The sequence below is a fragment of the Hippoglossus hippoglossus genome, chromosome 14 (genome assembly GCF_009819705.1).
Source record: "Hippoglossus hippoglossus isolate fHipHip1 chromosome 14, fHipHip1.pri, whole genome shotgun sequence".
Taxonomy (NCBI): domain Eukaryota; kingdom Metazoa; phylum Chordata; class Actinopteri; order Pleuronectiformes; family Pleuronectidae; genus Hippoglossus; species Hippoglossus hippoglossus.
The window spans coordinates 17,308,407-17,316,512 of NC_047164.1; positions in this window are offsets into that span (position 1 = coordinate 17,308,407).

The window sequence follows — 8,106 nt, forward strand, 5'->3', positions numbered from 1 at the left end:
TGCCTCATGGCTCCACAAACAAGAACTCAGAGTTATGAGAGTGGTTTTAATTTCCATGCAGGACAAATAGAAGATTAACTTCCGCAGCCGCACTGTGAATGTGCCTTATATCACGATGCCAAGCGATGCGAGGCAATATATTGTAATATAAGTCCTTATTCTAACAGATAAGACACCATTTAAACCTGACTGTGCTTTTAGTGTTGTTTTTATATTGACACTACACACACAATATTCAATATTATTAATTTCACAACATTTGCACCCTATTTTCTGGATGTGCACATGTTACGATGAATTATAGAAGAGCATTCCCTTTCAAAAGAAGGACTGAATCAAACAGTATTTAAAAAGGTCTTTGTTGGTTGTCACAAAATAGAAAAAAACATATTTCCATATATTAAGGCTAAACGTTATCTATGTGCGTCGTGCATATAAAAACAATGCTTTTCACATAGTCTACATAAATTATTACATACTGAAAATAAAGTAAAAAATGATGTTAAGTTGAATGCATGTATAGGCTCTACCCATTTAAACCTTATCAAACTGGGTTGTGTGCTTATGTAAATGTTTGGTAATGAACAGAGCACTGCAGCTGAACCTGGACTGACAAAACAAAAACACCACATGATAAAGGTGATTTCCCCTAAGATAATCAAGCTATTACTTTGTTTTACACTGTCATAATGTGAGAATAATAAAATAAAATGAAAACTATTACAAAAATAACCTGTTGACAGACGTGCAGATCCACAACGGGAACATTGACCGTGCGTCATCACACTGTTTACAAGTGTGTTAATCTAATACCATGATTTTTCCATTATGTAAAAGACCCAGGCTGCCGCCTGTGAGTCATTTTCATTCGGGTTATCTCAGTTTACTCTCACATTATCTATATTACCTATGTCACAATTCTTAAGCACAACAATAAACAACGTCCCACCTACTGCACAAAGAGCCGAATATTTTTATCTCAATGTCTCTGTCATTAAGATACTATTGTTTTGGTGAGAGTGTGTGTGTGTGTGTGTGTGTGTGTGTGTGTGTGTGTGTGTGTGTGTGTGTGTGTGTGTGTGTGTGTGTGTGTAATCGGTTATTTATGCCTGAGCACAGAGCCAGGTGTTTACAGTGCCAGCAGGGTCGAGCAAGCGTTGATACTGAATCAGTGTGATAACAGTATGAGGCTTTGTTCACCTTGTGGGTGGCTGTGGCGTTGTGTGTGGACCGGGTTGTCCACTTGCCAAAGGGTTAGTGGTTTGATCCCTGGCTCCTCCATCCTTAGGCAGGACACTGAACCCCAAACCGCCCCTGATGGCTGTGTGAGGGATATGATAGAGCACAAAGTGGTAGCACATAGGTGCACTGTATAAATGGGTGTCTGAATGGGTGTATGGCAAAACTATGAAGCACTTTGAGTGGTAGTCAAGCATAGAAAGCAACATATATTAATATATATATACAGATTTTTTACCTTTTGTACACTATGTACCATTAACATAAGAATTGAATCAATAAGCATCATGCATCCATACTTCATCTGCACAGTTAGCTAAACTTAACAGATGTATTTATTCATTGAATACATTATATGTATAGCAAGGCCTTTGACCAGCCTTGTTTACTGAACATACTTATGTTTTTATATGTATCTTTAACATTTCAAAAAACGTTACTTTATATTCTACATATTCATGACTTTATTTAGGATGTACCCTGCAGGAAATAATGCATCATACTGTTGTTGGTGTCTGAGCCTTCAGCTGCAGGACACTGTTATATACAATGGATTGTAATATGATATATGCTTTTAAAAGCACCCTGATATAGGTATTAGACTATAGTAGTAGTAGTCATTGTGTATTTATTTGTCTGTGAATGCAGAAAACAAAACAAAACAAAATTAATCCGTTGATGTACAAATGACAAAACAAAAACATATTGAATATTTTGTACTATTTATGTATTTAACTACTTTGTGGACATGTTGCAATGACACCAAGGAGACTACATTTTGGTTTGGGTTCAAGTCAGCCATGAATGAACACCAGCCTTTCCAACAACTTAGGATCTGGGAACCAAGAGGGGCAAGAATTCAAATATTTAATCATGAAAATGGTGAAGACATGCAGCCATGATGAGCCTGGTTTCCTTTGTCTGCCTTCAGAGGAACGAGAAGGTGCACTGATGTGTGTCATACTCTGAACACAGAGGCAAATCACTGACAAAAAGCTCACTGCTGCCAACAAGTTCTGTAACAGTGGTTATAGACTACTACTGCTGGGCCAGAGGCACGTCGGGGAGACTCCTTGGCAACCAACTGGAGAAGCCTTTGAAATGGAAAAGTGGAGAAACAAAGGAGTATTTCTCTAGGGGCCACAGACCCCGAACAAACCCGGAGCTTTGGGTTGAGGTAGCTTGTGAGAGTCCTGTCTTGATGATCTGTCATTTGCAGTAGAGGAGACCCTGGGCCCACAGCCCCGGAGTGGGTATATCTGGCCAAGGTGGGGCTTAACTAAGCAGAACTCATAGATTTGAAGTGGTTAATTTCAACTGACTGATAGATCACATGAACATTTTTCAGTGAGTGTGTTCACAAAGATATGCGGCCCAGCCTGTGGTGTCCCTATGGGCTCGTACTGGAGCTCCCATCAAATAGAACAGGATGGTATTTGATGGTATCTATATTTCCACCAGATGGCAGTATAAAACTGGATTTGCACAGAAACGTTCTTCTCAAGGCCTTTTTTCCTCAGTCGACATAGAATGCATGGCCTCAAGGCAAAAGTAAACATGTTGACAGTAGTGGATTATTCTGATCATTCAGATTGTAATACAGGATTAAAATGAAACAGAGAGAATTGGAGACAAGATCCACTGACATTATGTCTGGGTAATGACAACGATAAAGTCATTGTTGGAACATGTCATCAAATGTTTGGACTTGGAGTTTAAGAAGTCGTTATTGTTCATTAGAAACTAATCAAGTCGAAAAGAAACGGAAGCGAAGTAAGCTTTGACGTTTTGGAGATTTTAGAAAAAGTTCAACAGCTACTCAAAAGTAAAGTCCAAGTCTCTTGATCGCCCCCTTGTGGCTAGCTGCCATATAGATTGTAAACCCTGCTTCCTCCATGTGAGTGGAATGGACATGGACCAAACTAAAAAGTCAAAGTAGATGTTAAATACATTTTACTCAATGATGGTCTCTACTTATTTTATAGCTATTGTATCTCAAATTGCTCATTTTTCTGATAAATGTGGTTTTATTACATTGACTGATGCTTTGGAAATGGGCTGAAATGTAAAGATTGACCGAACGTATCGACAGGACCTCAATACTGCAGCTCCATCCTCCTTGGCTTCATTTCTGGAAAGTGGGAGGAAGTGGAAATGCGTCATCCATCTTTATGTGCAATGTATGGTTAGGCATGGCGGTGCAGTATGGTGGACTATGTATAAGAAGGATGGATGGATGGATGGATATTCCATTTCTGTAAATATACGTAGATCCAGCCAATTCCTTCACTGTGGACCTTTAAGATGCATATATAGGGAAAGTGGAGATGTTTAAGCAGAGCAGGAGACTTTGGAGGAACTTGCTGATAAAATAAAATCACTTCAATAATTTTGATTTTTGGAAGATGTATACGTGTCAAATTTGTTTTAACAGAATTGATCAGAAATTACTCTTCTGTTCACTTGTCAGTGTCTGCTTGGTTTGTGCACCTAGACATTTATATAAGTATATATACTTCTTATCATAGGAATGTGATTAAAGTTCTCACATCAGCAGCTGAGTAGGAGGTGAGGTGGGCGGTGAGGTGAGGAGCTTTAAAAAATATTCTCTCCTTCTCTGGTTTTCTCCACAGCCATTTGCGCCTGCATTGAAGGGTCTTGAATATATCGCCTTTGAATGTAACTGACTGCTGGCTGGTGTCTGTGAAGTCACATGTCCTAATTGTACCCAGTGGACCTGAACAGGGGCAGCAGCTGCTATGGATAATTAAACAAATTTCTTCTGCAGACTGCACGGGGAGCGAGTTTTGTGGAGCTTTGCCAGTTGGTCGGAATAACAGGAGCGCGGTTAAATCAAGTTTCAAATTTGATTACTGTGGCTGGTGCCTTTTGAGTGTCCGGTCTCAGTTTTCTTGTCTTTTAGCTCAAACAGCTGTGGTGTATATCTTTGGCTTTAACTCTGCTGCCACAAAGTCTTGCAAAAGTAACAGATACTTTACAAAACTTTTCAGTTTGAGAGCAGAGCTCAACGGTTTCACTTTCATATTTTGAAATGCTTTGTCTCAAAACCCTGCGCTCGCACTCAAGTAACCCCTGCTTGTGCTTAGATTTGTTGTCTATCGCAGCGCTTGCACTCAGATTTCCTGCGCTCCCGCCTCAGCTCTTCTCCTCGTGCTCATGCCACTTCTCTGTGCGCGTGAAATGTCTGCTCTCAGATTTCTCCTCTGCTCTCAGATTTCTTCTCTGGTCTTGTATTTTGTTAAAGTGTCAAATTCCCCAACCAATAGAATGCCAGGTGTAGTGTTGATGAGTGAAGCTGCCCCTCCCTCGTTGTGGGTGTGTTAGCTTTACTAGAACACCAATGGGAAGCCTGGTTTTGAGTAAAATGTGCAAAATTGACTGACGCCACATCATCCACCAAGAACTCTGCTGCTCGCCTGCTCACCCACTCCTGCTCCTGTGATCACCATCACCCCTGTTCTCCAGAATCTCCACTGGCTGCCCATCCCACAACGCATCCAATACAAAGTCCTTCTCCTCACTCACAAAGCCCTCCATAACCAGGTCCCCCTCATACCTCACGGACTTGCTCCACCACCACACCGCATCCCGTCGGCTCCGCTCCTCTGATGCTAACCTCTGATGTTCAAATCACAAAACTCACCTTTTCAGAACTGCTTTTAATGTGTGATGTATGTTGTGTGCTCTATGTTTTTTAGTGTGTAGGTTTTTGTCGTTGTGTATTTTGAAAAGTGCTCTATAAATAAAATGTATTATTATTATTATTCATCTAACGTCATAACCCTGTTAATGTGTTGATAGACAGAGAAGTATTGCTGGATATGTTTTTTTTACTTGGTGAAAGGGTGAGGTATGGGCCAAGGTATGTGCTTTAATAAGTGCCCTTCTATAGTTTCAATGTGTAATATTCAACATGAAAAAGATGTGTAGCCATGTTAGCTGAATATTACAGACAAACTTCCCTTTTACTTGACTTAATATTAATTAGCAGATTCCACAAAATACACGTTACTAACATTATGTTTGTGCCTCTTACGTTGCTATAATTTGTATTATTGTGTACTGACTGAAACCTGACATGTAGGTTTAGTCTCTTCCTACATTTAATTTAATCTTCTCTATTTAAAAAATAATATTTTGTGTTTTCAGCATGAACATGTCCCTGTGTGTGGGTTGAGAAATACTGTCACACAAAAGCGGCTGTTGGCACGGCGGCCTCACAGTGGCAGATACCTCAGCTCAGCGGCCTCCCCCTGTACTTGTCACCTCTCATCGTTCCATGTGCAGATGACTTTTCAAAAAAAATAAGCTGCAGGAGCAGGTTTGTGTGAGCACGCTCAGTGCAGAGGCTGGATGAATGTGGGAGGCAACGCATGAGCTGTGTGCTGAGTGTGTGTGTGTGTGTGGGGGGGGTCAGCTTTGTGGCTGCCTGTTTTCTTTCTAACAGCACTGAGCAGTCGACCCTGGAGAAATCTAAGACTTTTCTCACCAGGCTTATGCAAATGAGTGACTGAACTGTGGGTATGGCCCCCAAAGCGAAGCAGTTACTATGATTAAAGACATGTAGCTTTTTCTTGATTAATTCTTAAAGCACTCCTTCTTGTTTCTTCTACTCAGCTTCACTATGGCAACAACAATTTCTGCAAGCAAGTGCCAAAGGATTTTTTATTTTTTCTAAATTCAAATACCATGGATACTGGACTTTTTCATGTTGGCTAACTGCGCTTTATTTTTTGTTTTTCTTTCTACTCACCTTGTTTGGCTTTTCCATTAATATAACGACAAGTGTGGCAGGATATTGATGCCAACATGATCATCACAAGTTATATTGCTATATAGTTTAATCCTTCTCCAATTCTATAAAAAACATTGGTTATTGGAGACTCAAACAAGTCATCATAAGTGGTTCGACGATAGAGTTGTTGTATTGATTATTTAGTTTTGATACTTTTTTCTTTTGTTTTGTTTGTCCAATCTCTCTAATTGTCGTGTATGTATGGATTTCATTTTCTCACGTTTATGTCTTTATATTGTTTCTAGTGGTCATTTGTTATTTGTGCTTTCCATATGCTACGTGCCTTTGTCTTTGCCTCTGCTTATATTTTTATACATATGTTGATTTGTTATTTGATTATAAAACGTTTACCATCACCTGCTGGGACTTCAGATGAAAAAGGAGCTTGTATGGATAATTCTGCCACATTTACATGTACGCATGTTCATTAATGTGCATTGCAGCAGTCGTCCTCCAACCAGAAGGTCGGTAGTTTGATCCCAGTCTTTCCCATCTGCATGTCGAAGTGTCCTTGGACAAGATGCTGAACCCTGAATTGCCCCTAATAGGGAAAAAAAGTGGTGCTAATAGATGAATGTGTGTGTCAATGGCAAACTGTACTGTAAAGTGCTTTGAGTGATCATCAAGACTAGAAAAGCGCTATATAAATACAAACTAAACCATTTATCATTGTCCCTTTAAAGACATAAATATATAATAAGAAACCTCTTTTTTCTTTTTTGTCATCAAATCAACGTGGATCTCTCACGATGAAATATCCATTAGGATACACTAGGATATATGTGCTGATGGATGTATATTATGGTTGTAGGAGGCAAACAGGCTCAGGATCAATACGTAATATGCTTAATGATATAATGAGATGTAAATGCTTTGGGTGAAGCTTGCGACTGTACATGTGTGTTGACACGTACCATGCCTGCTAATGGTTTCTATAGAGAGTGGATATGGTTACATAGAGTAAGTGGTTGAGCAAATGGGAATGTCTGCTATTACAGGCTGGTGCGCAAAGTGTGAAACATGTGTCATATTCAAGTACAGTTTTAATGTACATGGACTTTACTTGAATTTGTAATGCAGCCGAACAGTTCAGCTGTATTACATTCCAGGGAGATACAAACAAAGAGTATGAGCTACAATGCGTTGTGTTCGTTCACAGTTTAGATGTCTGTGATCTAAAAAACGTTGTTTGATCAAAATATTCAAATGTTCCAACATGTAGAAGAAATTAATTTTTTCTCCTTTTTTCTCGCAATAATCATCAAACCTCAGATTTATCGTGTGACCCTTTGGGAGGAGGCCCCTACTCCACTGTCCTAAACTATATTAAACTTAAAAACTAGCTCCATTATCAACAATCTAATAAAGTTATGCATTTGTTTGATACTTTTGACATCAAGTGCATTTTAAATGCAGGACTTTTCTTTATAAGTAAATACTTTCCATTAAGTTTGTTCTGGTAGTACTTCAATTTTATTCTAAAGTACTTCGATAGAGATAAAAATGATAAATGTCTCTGTGTCTTTTCATTCTTCTTCCCTCATCCATACCCACATCTCTTCATCGTCTATCCATCATTCCTATACCACATCCCTTCATCCTCCTTTCCTTAGCCAGCCACATCCCTTCTTGCATGTCATTGTATGCACTGTCATGGAGGGGCCTGTCATAAGCTCCCTGCATCCTCCCAGATCAGTCACATCTTCACCTCAACCCCTTCCCTCAACATCCATTCAATATTCCTCAACATCCAATATACCAGTTTCCATTCAAACCTTTAAAGCACATATTGTTGTGGTGTGGTCTCTGCTCTTAAGCCCTTAAAAAATTCTAAAAACTGAGTCAGTGTGCTGGCACGATGAAAAGCTGCTTTTTCACTGTTTCAATTCCCTCATTAACATTTATAATTTAACAGTAATTACTAACCCTGTACATATACATATATTGTTCTTGACAGTGAGGCCATGCTGCTATTTTTAACTCCACCACTTTGTGAGTAAAGTGCTCCTCCCCTGGGTTCTGAACAGGATTGTGCCAGCAACCACCTCAAG